Here is a 13,031-nt window from a genome sequence, read left to right on the forward strand (position 1 = left end):
ACTCTCCAGGGTACTGCCTACTCCCTTAGTATCAAGACTAAATGTTATCCATTATAGTCAGAAATCATCTAAATGTAACAGAATAAAAGGAGTATCATGCAAGTACAACAATACATATGAAATGTATTTTGCTTGTGCAAGATTTAGCACTATTAAGAAGCTCCTCTAACTTCCGTAATGCAGGAGACAGAAAACAGTGGTAATAGCAGCCTTTGAAGAAAGGAAAGACTATACACTGAAACAAACCATGAGAGTGCTACAAGATGATAACAGTGCTGTTCTGTTAATGTGAACTGCTTGTGGGACAACAGAGTGAGTGTCAGAAATATTACAAGATGATTTAATTCATACTACAAGTCAAGGTCATGCTTGATCTTTGCTCCCAGAGATGCTTACAGACAACTTTCAATGGATTCAAATTATGGGCCAGATCATTAAGTTAGCTGACTGACTCACTCTTTCATGCTATTAATACAGAACTCATTTCAGAGATTTTCCGCACGGCTGTATGGATAACCTGAATTTATGTAGACCTCAGCAGTTCAAAGTCTGAATGTGTTGCAAGCAGTGCAACAAGCAGCGTCTGGARTTTTTTGGCATGAAAAAGTGTTCTTCTTTCATTGTATTATTCAGAAACACTATCCGTTACATAATACAATGTGCATGTGGAACCTCTAAATTAAAATCTATTATTTGCATGTGTAGGAACTGAGGGACATGTGACACTTCATATCTCTTGGACAGAATTTTTTTTTCTCTGTATGTCTCTGGACACAGAGCCTGACTGACCTTGTGCTCGAGCATGAAAAATGACATAAAATAGGGCTTAAATACACCACAAAGAGTCCTTTAGTTCCACCCTCCTTCTTTGAGAAAAGATCAGCTAAGTACTATGCCATTCCCACCAACTGTTTCTTTAATCTGTTCTTAAAGGCCATCAGTGAGGGCAATTGCACTCTCTTTCCAGAAAACTTTACTCCAGTGTTTAATTATTCTCATCATCTACAGATTTTGCCTAACCTTAATCTCCCTTGCTGAAAACTAAGCCCCTTATTTCTAGTTCTGCTAGACACAGAGAACAGTTTATTCCCTGTCTCTTCCTAACAGTCTTCATGTTTTGTGTCATACAAGTAGGTACTCTCCATCTCAGCCCTTCTTTCTCTTTCCTGAACAATTCCCATGTATTCAGTCTTTCATCACACAAGATGCCATTCAGGCCTCTGCTCTCCCTTGATACCCCTCTCTGGAGTGTCTCTCATTGGACCACATCTTCCTGTAAGCAGGGTCACCAAATTGAATAACATATTTAAGTTTAGGGCCATTTCTCTGATGTAGAAATCAAGGCATATATGGCTATATATGGCAGACAATAAAGTCCCAATTTTCTTGAGAAGAATGACAGCAGGAGCATGTTTCCAGGCTCACAGCTCTGTGTGCATTGGTGGGATTACTCTTGTGCATTGTTGGGGTTGGTCTCCTCAGATAGTTTTTTGATCCAGTTGTACGTGTATTCTCTTGAGCTCTGGCACCTTCAGTGTAACCTGAGCAATCAAATGTGCAGACAATACTGGCAAATTGTCTCAAGGCAGCCATGGAGAAGGGAAGGCAGGCAGGTCTCTCTCCAAGGGCAAAGGAGAGGGATGACAGAGAATCTGCAGTTCAGTCAATAAAATGAGTTATTTCCCAGCGATCAAAGAAGGTCAGAGCCATAAAGACCAAGACTCCCTTTAAAGCAGGGAAGTCCAGAAAGTATTTTCCAGAATTCCAGTTCAGTGTTGGCACTTAGTAAAGACCACTGCTCTCCCCAAGGGGAGGCTCTAGCCTTTTAACAATCCCTTTTCAATACACAAAAAGCTGTGGAAACCCCTCCAGGTGTGGAAGTGCCATTGAAAAATGGCTACATCAGAAGCTCTGTTAGAAAGAGGATGAAATGAGCTTTCCTACAGTGYCATAAAGATTTAGCAAAGCTAAGAGTTAGTCGATAGCATCACTAAGAGTCAGCTTCTAGCCTGCTCAATTCCTTGTGCTATTTAACTGAGTTCAATGGAGATAGACATGGCTCAGGTCAGAGGAGAATTTGGCCCTCAGTGCCTCCCTTGAACTTTTTGTTCTAGCCTTTAGGGCTCCTACCTGGCTCTGCCTGCAAAATTGGAAGAGAAAAGCCTTCACAGCACGAAAGAAAAAGAAACTAAATGAAATAAAATCCAAGTACAAAAATTAGATAAATGAAACACTACACATTACAGGTAATCAGATTCATTAGATTTAGTTAAAACAAGRGGGAAAGAGTCTCTGTAATTTCCACTTTCCAAGGCAGTCTGCTTGGCCAGTGGCTGAACCTGTAAGCAACATACTCTCTTCTTTACAAAATATCTGCTTTTCCTTGTTCCCATCTGGTGCAAATTTTAATAAAGAGCAGCCATTCCGATGACATTGGTGGAAAATAAGCAAGTACCTCGTGGAGACCAAGACAATTCTTTGTATATGAGGCATCAACTCAGATATTACTGCAAAATGCAAAGTATCTGGAATTTGTGGCTCAGAAAACACTTCCATTCACATTTTGTCACCCATTCACTGAAAACTGTAAGCTGAGGACCTTCTTAGACTGGAGCAAAGTAGTTAGGCAAAAATGAGGATCTGTATCAGACCAATTCCGCAAAGTATTGAATGGAACAGCTGATGGGCACCATGACTTGGAAGGAACTTTCCCTTGTAGGGGTATTATAAACAACTGTTTTTCTKTGGCTTCTTACTAAACAGTGTTATCATAAGAATACCTCTAAACAAAATTTTCACAGACTGGAAGCTGGATTTTGAAAACTTTGTGAGCACCTGCAGCCACTGTTTGCAGCTAGAGTAGTTCCTTGGTGTTCATCATCTCTCAAAAGCCACTTAAAGGTTGCTGCGCAGTTCCACGCTTTTCTCACATGCAACTTTTTCCTGGGGGTTAGAGAGAAAAATGCTCTGGGTCACACAAGGCTGACTTCATTTGTAGAATGGCCGAATTAGAGCATATAAAGAGGATTCACAAGAAGCAGGTCTGATATCTGCAAAAAGATCTGCGCAAAAATTCTGACAAGGAGAAAAATCCTAGGCAAAATGACTGCATGTGCAAAACTGTAAGCAGAATATCAGAAGCTCGGTTGAAGCTTTTTTGAAAATGGGGCAACCTGTTTTAGTCATCCCTGTTCTTCAGATGGGGAATATGTTGCTAATTAAGTAGTGGACTGCGCAGTGTTCTACCGAGTTGCAAACTCAGTTTTCTGACAGCTGTTACAGTACTTTTCTGAGACCTTGATCCTTCAGAAGATATTGTACTGTCTCAGGTATATTAAAACCTTTTCCTTCGAGAACAAAATCTGAAAGAAAGGAACGAGTTAGGTATTTGGGTTCTTCTCTTCTAACAGGACTCCAAAACAACCATGTCTTGCCAAAGTCACTCCCAACAATTAACTTTTCTCCAAAGAGGCATATGATCCTATTGAGTAAAGATCAGCTTTACCCTTTCTGGGGAAGGAAGGGGGGAAAGGCAGGGCAGGAAGGCATTGCAAACTGCTTTCACATTATGTACAAGAGAAGATTGCAATATCAAACAGGAACAATACGGAAATCACTTGGAAAGAAAAAGACAGGCACAGACAATCCAGGGAATAAGGATCCCAATCATAAAGACTCTGACAAATGTAGTCATACAAATACTTGGTTGTTGAAAAAGTCGACAGCAATACAGATCTTAAGAATATCTTTTTCTAAAGGAAAAAGTGAAAATAAGGAGTAGTTGCACTTGAAGTTAGGATGAACAGAGATGATTTGCTAGGAGAACTACACACAGAAAAATAAGGCACATAGGAAGAAACAGCCTGTTTTGGGGCTCCAGATGAAAGCGGTTATAAAAAGTAAGACAGAAGAAAGCTGCAGGACTCCTCACTTCCTTAAACCATTGTTCTTTTTCTTGTAAGAACATGTAACAGTATCACAGCTCAGCTGTAACTTGGAAGTACTACAAATAAGTAAGAGAAGTCTCAAAGCAGTACGTGTTCTTGTCTGAGTTCAGAAAAAAAAACAGGCAAGTTTCATATTCAGCATCTGAACATATCTGTGTTTATCCTTTCTAGACGTTTTGCAGCCCATCACTACCTTAAGTTTATTCCAATGTTAAAGGCCCATAAAAAGTCCTAGATATCTCTTTTGCGTATGGGTTGATACTGAAAGTGACGCATATCTACATGAATTTTACTGAATCAGGTTCTTAATTTGAGGTTTACACAATGCCATATAGTTCAGAGTAAATTTTACATTATAATCATATATTTTTTCTCCTCATAAAATTCAATTAAAATTATTGCTATGCTTTTTTGATATTTAAAATCATTTATCCTTCAGTCTCAGGCTTTATAAAATCAAAACCTATAATAATCATTGCTTAATCATTAATAATAGCAAACTAATGATGAGGACATTTAATTCATAACCAGCACAATGTTTAAGCACTTTCTGGGATGTGCTTACATGCTCTGTTACATTTTTGTGTCTCTTTTGGTCAATGTTTTTCTACATTTCATTTCTTAGCTTACCAGATTTATCTTGGCTTAGGAAAATCCAGTGTTTTTTTTGGAATGTTTCTTGCTTCATTATTAACAAAAGCTAAGTAATTAAACTCAAAATGTTTTTGTTTTTTTTTTCTTCAGAGAATGTAAAGAACACAAAAATAACAAAACCAAAAAAGAAAAAAATATATACTTTGTCTAGGAATATTAAAATAAAAGCTGATAAGCATCATCACTACAATAAGGAATAAAGAACAGAAAATGCAACCCATTAAAAAAAAAATCTAGATTAAATAGTTTCCTACATAGGCCTGTTTTCAATGGAACTCCAGCTTTTGTAAATGCCTGAAGATCAGCCCTTGAGTATATGTTCACCTGAAATTCTGCTGCTATCTTGTTGTCATTGACAATAACTCCAAACTTAACCTGTGCCTGATACTCCTGGAGCAGATAGTGATGTGGAACACTACACACATGAATTAATAAAGCTGAAGTTAAGATGAGTGTTTCCAAATATGGGGATCTCCTTAAGTCAAACACAGTGACTCACTACTGAGGTCTATACAGGCAGTTAACCACAYCCACCAGCGCAAGTCCCCAAAGTCAGATCCCAGCACACACTTGGCTCAGTCTAAACCAAGAGGTAGAATATGCCTTTGAAAGGGGTATAACGGCTGCCAGTTAGATATCTGGAGTCCTTCCCAGCTCTCTGCAAAGGACTAATGCCCTTGAACGCCCGTGGCTGTAAGCTTCTGGAGAAATCACTGACRTCGCCTCAGTCTGGAGTGCTGCAAAAAGCATACTCACCAAATCCATAGAAGCATTTGGTTGGATCAGCTAAAGACTTCTTGTGCTACCTTGGACAGCAAGGATATTCACGCTGTTTATCATTAGGTATCTGGCCCAGGATAACTGGGAGGTTATCTGGGAGGCTGCAAGAGCCCCAAGTGCCCATTTCAGCAGCTACGGAGAGAACCCACTTCCTAGCTGCAGACAGCGTGGGTACGAGTGATGCACCTAACAYAGCACCAAGAGGATGAAAGGAATATCCCCTTTACCCTCGCCTTATTTCCACCCCTCAGCTGTAAAATGGGAATCAGAGAGTCTTTCTATTTTAACAAAATTTGTGAAATTTTTGTTAAATCAAAACACAGATATTCCTTTTCTGGGGAGCAAATAAGGATCTTACATAGGTAGTATTTTTAAATAAAAGTATATCATTTGAAAACTTAATTATTTTGCTAGTGAAAAATGTTCATTATGAAAGTCTAATTAAAAGAAAACAATTTTCATTTTAATTATCTTTCATAACTGTAACACACATTTATAAGAGAGTCTGCAGTAGCAATGGGTTATGCACTTTTAAGCAATTAAATTTCCTACTTGTCTGATTTTGTTAGACTAATAAATTATACCAGGAATTTAATAAAGTGGACAGTTAAAGGAATTTAATCTATTCTCTCTAGAACAAACAAGATTAACAAGATAAGGCTCAGATTTGAGAAAAATATTTAAGAGATAAGCTAAATTAGAAAGTGAAAAAGCTCTTGCGACTCCCAAGCAGTCACATAAGTGAAGGAAATAATTAAAAAAAAAAAAAAAGGAAAAACAAAGGTTAACAGGCAATATAGGAGTAATTTCTTTTCTCATAAAATAATTAACCTTTGGAAAAGGCTTCCTGTCAACACAGAGGCTTTTACTGTGCCATTTAAGGAACAAGGCACATTCCTGAAAAATGAACAATTGGGAAACTTAAGAAACTACCAAACATCTTAGGTGTAGGCAGTTCCCAGGAAAGTAGTTCTTTGCAGCGTAGAAACCAAACCATTTTCTCCATCTCTTGAATGAGGAAAGCAAGCTAAACATTTTATAAGTGSGAGGAAAGACGTCTATTTTAGGTCTCCACTCATTCTTACATTCTTTAGTGGTTGGTTTACTTTCAGGGCTATGATTTTCCACTATGTAGGCAGGCTGATTGTGTCTATGAGGATCAAGATACCAATTTGGAATGGATGAACTATCATTCCTACCTCTATTAACTCCTTTTACATGAGTAACTCCATCAAAGGATTACTCTGTGAACAACTCTTGTATATTCTCAGTATTATTATTCTCCCTTTAAATAAAATAATGAGAGAAACTCAAACTTTCAAAGCAGGGTGCAGAGATCAGTATCTCACTTCCACTGAAATTCAGTAGGATGGAAGTACCTACCTCCCTTGGATTTCTCTGGCTACTCTAGAAGTAACCTATGGTGAATAATCAGCAGACTTACAGAGAAAAWAAACATATATAAAATAAGATTCTAATAAATCTGGGGGAAAAAGTTTTAAATTCCATAAAGGATATTTATTTTATGTGAGTAAGGAATCATGCAGAAATGTTGTATTGGAATAGCAGTAAAACACCACTCATTGGTAAAGCATTTCATTTCTGGACAGATGGGAGAAATGAGTGCTCAACCATCTATCTAGAAATCAAATATCATATATATCCACTTTTTTATTACTTAATTCTATACTGGGCATAAGTTACAGTGATTTCTCCAGGGTGAAATTGTCCTTCCCCATCTAACCATATTCTGATAATGACTGGAATGTGTTTGATATATTGAAACACCCTTGCTTGTATTGTGTTTTTCACTTATTACTAAAGTTGATAATATTGCAGTTGCAAATAATGTACAATATTTTATTAGAAAAATAAATGATTCCAAGTCTCAAACAAAAGACTGGCATCTGACATTGTAATAAACCAATACAGTGCCCCATGCTAAAATAATCATTCTACAGACTTGGTACAGAGAAAATGAAAGCCATTACATTCACATTTGATAATTATATTTGGAAGATGCCCCAGGATACAACAACCAAGCAGTGAACTATTCATCTCACTTATAAAAGATGCTGTGTTAAAGTGGAAGCTATCATACTCAAGAAAGGCGGATAAAAAGAGAGAATACAAACTGCAAGATTTGAACAAAATGGCTGTAACCCAGCAAGGAAGAAACTATTTTCCATGAAACAATGGCAAGATTCACGGAGCCGCTCTCCACATCAGCTTCTCCCCTACAGCTGTGCTTCAATAGAAAACACAAGAAAAAGATTTCTACGGAGGGCTTTCACATGGCTTTACACAAGTAAGAATCTGGGATATATTGATAGCTTTCTCTTTTTAAAGGCACTCTGTGCACTGTAGGTATGAGATTGCTGTAAAACCCATGAGGACGTTATGGAGTGGTAGCACATCATGACTGTATTCTTCGGTGTACTTAACTCATAATGAAGCTAGTGTAAATCACGTATGCTGATTTCTGTGGAGCTCCACCAGCTTACTTCACTTGAGGATCTTTAAATGGCCACCAGTTTCAAAAAGGAGCATTCATAACTAGTATGTCTGTATCTCGAGACATCAAAGGCTGTAAAAGATATATTAAGGAACCACAAAAGTCACCTTAATTAAGGCAACAGTGTAGGCTGCTATTATGAGATAAAATTTGGCTCCTATCCCTACTTCTAAATTTCACATACACAAATCATATTTGCCTGAAGATTTGTAGGTTAAGTCTCACGCTGAGGTAGGATTTTTCTACCAGATTTGCAGTAAATCAGACAAGGAGTTCATGAATTATGAGCCTATGAAATAAAGATATTCAGTATAGTTCAAAAAGTCTCAATGTTTTTGTCACTTCATAGCCCCAAAAGTAAATAATAATAACTGCATCCTGGGGAAAAAAAAAAGGAAGTTAAGACTTCATTTAGCAAACTCTTGTAGCTGAGGTATAAGGCACAGCATAAAAATTACTTGATAGCCATCTCATCAGAAACATTAATAACATTTATATTGGAATGCTGATATAAGTCATTCATTACATGGAAGAGCCATGTGTAGCAGATACTCGTTTCTTGACTTTGGTTTCCTTCAGACAAGCACAAGTATTCATCAGTTCTTTGTGTCTACAAAAAGGTAGTCACACTCACCCACGTGCACACACGCACACACACACACACTTACCCTCTAGGGCCTTCCTGTAATTGGAAAACTTTGATTTTACAGGAGGGAAGAGAGGTGGGGGAAGGGTGAGTATCTAACCACCATCCTAAACCAGAATCCCAAAAGGTAAGTTAATACACATTTCTTCAGAACCCCTTCTGGTGGATGTRTCAACATCAGCTCCTAATCTATTTCATTTCATGTTTAATATATTTTTTAAAAATGTGCAGAGTATAAATACAGYAGTGGGGCCATTGTTTTCTTTACTTACAATCTCTTAGAGCATAATCCTGCAAAATTTTCCCCCAGGGTTCTGTGAGGTAATGAGCATACAAAAGTATTTGCAGAGCTAGACCTTTAAAGAATATTGTAGCTTGATTTCAACTGATATATATGATATTTTACAGTTGGTAAAATTTACCAACATTTACAGTAAAAAAGAGCATGAAAATCATGAGGAGAGGTGTAAGGATTGGCATAAAAATGTGCCTAGTACCACACCAGGTTTATTTATTATGCTGTTCTCCAGAGATAAAGCAGTATTACCCAGAGTTATACAGCTGGAACAACAGTCCAAGTGCTGTACATTAAAAACCATCCATTTTGAGTCTCTTGATTGCCCTACCTCCAGTTCTTGGCAGAACAAAGGTACTTGGTTGAAAAACAATGAGTGGAAGAAGCCAAGCATGGCAGAACTGTTGTCCCCTGAATCTACTGCAACCCAACTAGGAGGAGCAGGTCAGTGCCATGAAGCTTCCTGCCCAACTGCGAAACCTCCCCATTTCCCTATTTTTATTCAGTAGTGGTCCCTACACACGGGTTGCGAACGGGCTTCTAGCCAGCCACAACATAGGTGCCCAGTAATGTGCTTTTTGTACGTTCTCTCAGCCAAGGACTATTTCTGTGCCAAACAGGAGAYGGACCAACCACTGTGTCAGGAACAACAAATATCCTGTTCCTTATCCAGCCTCTCTTCTCTACCCAAATGAATACTAAATATTCAAGCTAGAAGCCTTTGAATTTTCACACACACTGGAGTGGAGAAGTGCATCTTTTCCAGAACTAGTTGAAACATCAGTACAAAATCATTTTTAACAAGAGCATTTTTTTTTTCGGAAGTGAAATGTTTTGCATGGAGCAAATACTGTTTTGAAATTTTCCAATTTTCAGTGAACTCTTATTTTTCTTTCTTCTCTTTTTCATTTCTATCCAGTGTTTCCAAGGGAAATGTATCTTCTAGCCCTCTCTAATGTTTACATTTAGAGGTTACCTTCCTTTCTTCCTCCAATTTGGGATCACCGACTGTGTTTAATGATACTTCTTGATGTAGCAGAGCATGAAAACATCAAAGCTCCCTTTCTAGGCTTTATTCAGGAGTGGACTATCTGCTGCATTGGGAAGCTTCCAACTTCTAGAAATAAAATCAGACTGCTTTAAGCTGCTTCAACGGGAAAATGAAGTGCACATTAAGGAACAAACAGCTGCTTTGACATCACGGTCATATAYGAAAAGCAGGTAAATTTCAGCCTAATTTACTTTTCCTTCAGAGAYGTGTAGGTGGCTGAAACCAGCTTTTCTAAAGATGACTGAGAAATTTACTTGAAAGTGTATAGCCAATAAAACAGTCCTTTATTAAGAAAAAACAGGAAAACAACAAAAGAGGTTTTTTACAGTTTTTTCAATGCTTGAACATAATCCCAAACTGTGACTTTTGCTCCCAAGGCTGTTCTGCAGCATTTCCTTGTACAACCAGCCTGGAGCATGAAAAAAGAGCAAGTACAATAGAATTAAGCCTCGACATGGTGTGAATTATTAAGTGACTGGTGCATACCTTGGATTTGTTGCATTAGGTAAGAGGATGAAAGCGAAGTGCCTTTCCTTTTGCCACCTAAGAAGCATACAGCCAGCCTAATAATATACACCCTAAGGAGGCTAATTACTGGTATAGCGGGATACTTTCTTTCCTTTTAACTATTCATTTCTTTCTTTTTAAGTATCTTATTAAAAACAGTATTGTATGGATGTTTTTTTCAGAGGGCCTTTCCAGTGTGAAAAGCAGGTCTCAGCAAAGAGATGTCAAGAAAATAATAAGGGGCAGATTATACATACCTCCTTTTGCTGTATTCTAATTAAACCAGTTTGCTAATCTTACTTTCTTAAAATTTCCTAAAATTCTTAGCTTCTTTTCTTTATTGCCATGGAGCTAGTAGCCATTCTAGCAAGTTAATGGATTTGAAAAACAATTTTAACTTATTTTCCTTTATAAAAAATAGAGTAAACTTTGATTACCGAAATGATCCTGGTATTAGACTGAAAAGAAAAAAGAAATAGCTGAAAACTCAGATCCTGTTGCTGAAATAGCAACAGAGCACTCTAAAGGGCTTTCGAGACTTATTTCCCCTGTCCTACTTGAAGCTCTGCCTCTTCTTGAGCCTCTCTTCAGCCCTCTGCATCCCACTGATACTTTTTCRTGTCTTGAGTGGTATAACCCAACAGTGGGGAGCAAGGGCAGGTGGGAGAAGCATCAGCCAAGCAGGTAACCTCGTGGATCCCTTTAGATAAAATGCCGGTAGCTGTAGAAGTGATTCCCTGAGACATGTGGTCCTACGTTTCTACAGTCTCCTCAGAAATACCAAGCCAYTGGCATAGGATTTTCGCAGACCGTTAGTGACCTGCAAGGTCCTGGGGACAATACTAGGAGTAGAAACTAGGTTCATCTGCTTAGAAAAAYGACCAGCTAATCAATCTGACTAGACCTTCAAAAAGTCAGTATTCTTACCTAGACAATAATGATGATTATTTCTAAGAGCTATTTAAAAAGCACATACCAGTCAAAGCTGACTCTAAAGCTCTAAAGACTTTACATTTTAACAACACCAAACCACAAAGCTGTATGCAAATGCTTATCTCCACATACTGTGCAAGCATGCCTATTGGCTTGCACAAGGGCATGAAGTCAAGCTTAGGTGTAAGATTTTGCAAGATCAAGATCTTAGTTTAGGCAGATCACACTCCAGCTAGTTTTCCCAGGCATTTGTAGCAGCTTTAATCGTACTCCCTCAGCTCTTGCAACAGACTACCACAATCATAAKTCTCTTCATTAGCTCTAACTGACCTGCCATGGGCCCAATGACAGCCTTGTCAGGAGATTTTTGACAGCTTCAATATTTAGATTATTTCTGAATCAAACAAAAGGGATAAAAACTGCCATTACCTCAAGAGGTGGCACATTGTCTGCTGAGAAAGAAGGTTAAAAAACATAAGGGTGCGCTGGTAAAAAGAATAAGAAAAGCAAATGAGAGGTTATCTCCTCTAAATCTCCCAAACTGCATTTTTCCCACCAAAATCTGAATTTCATATTTTGATATTCAAACTGTACTCACCTAGGGAAAAAGAAAAAAAAAAGTGTGAAGAGGGGCAGCAAGTTCCACAGTAATATCAGTAAAGGTCCAAAAATAAGAATTTATGACTTTATATGATAACATCTTCATACACACTTTTCATATTGCAYGTGTTTGTGAAAGAAAGAAGTGATTATCCTTCCCCTTTAGGTTTTTATTATGTTTCCTCCTTAAATAAAATAAACAAAAGAAACAACAATAGAAAAAGATGCAACAGAGATAAATCTTCAGAAAAAACTCAGGACRAGAAGAAAGCAGGGTTAACCAACTTTTCACATTTGTATGAACCTTTCTGGCCTGTGAGGATAGCCRCCTTGCTAGGGTTTGTGCACATTTATTCCAAAGAATTTCTGCCTTTAGTCTGAATAAGTTAAGCAAGTAGCAAGGCTAGATCTCAGACTCACAACAAAAGCTATTGCTTCAAAGGCTGTTGTGCTGCAAATCTACACACATATCCCCCAGAAAACAAATAAACAAGCAAAACAAAGACAAAAAAGACCCAGGCTTTGCAAAATCTTTGTGTATATGGTATTCTAATAAGTGGATGCATACATTTTGGGAGAGATTTCAATGCATTTTTTTAAAATGAGCCAAGAAAAAGGGACAGAGGGGAAAATAAGTTTCTCATTGCAAAAAAYCTGCAATAATATCATATTCATTGCTGTGGTGTGCACTTTATCAGTTACACTTCTGAAGGTTTTTGAAAAATGTAACTGGGAGTTTTTAACAGTATTGTGTGAGCAGTTAATCATCAACAAATTAAAAAAGACATTGACATCTGTTGTCTAGAGAGAAAAGGAAAAATGTGTGGGGGCAGTGGRTAGGGGGTTGAAAATTAAGTCAGTTTGAATCCTCCTTAGTGTTACAGAGTCAACAGCAGGAAATTTGCTCTCAAAAAAATGTGGGGTTGTGACCTTCGGTGTTCCAAGACATCCTAATTTAGCTTGATTCCTCTTGCTCTCTGCTCCTCCTACTTCTACCCTAGAGGCAGGTTTTCTCCTACTGGGAGGGAGATTAAGGGGGAAAGTGCTGAGAGAGGGAGGGGAAGAAAAGAAAAGAAAAGAAGACAGGAATAAATTGGAACTGA

Source organism: Rhea americana, unplaced genomic scaffold (assembly GCF_003343005.1).
Source record: "Rhea americana isolate MKP2758 unplaced genomic scaffold, rheAme1 scaffold_207, whole genome shotgun sequence".
NCBI classification, from domain to species: domain Eukaryota; kingdom Metazoa; phylum Chordata; class Aves; order Rheiformes; family Rheidae; genus Rhea; species Rhea americana.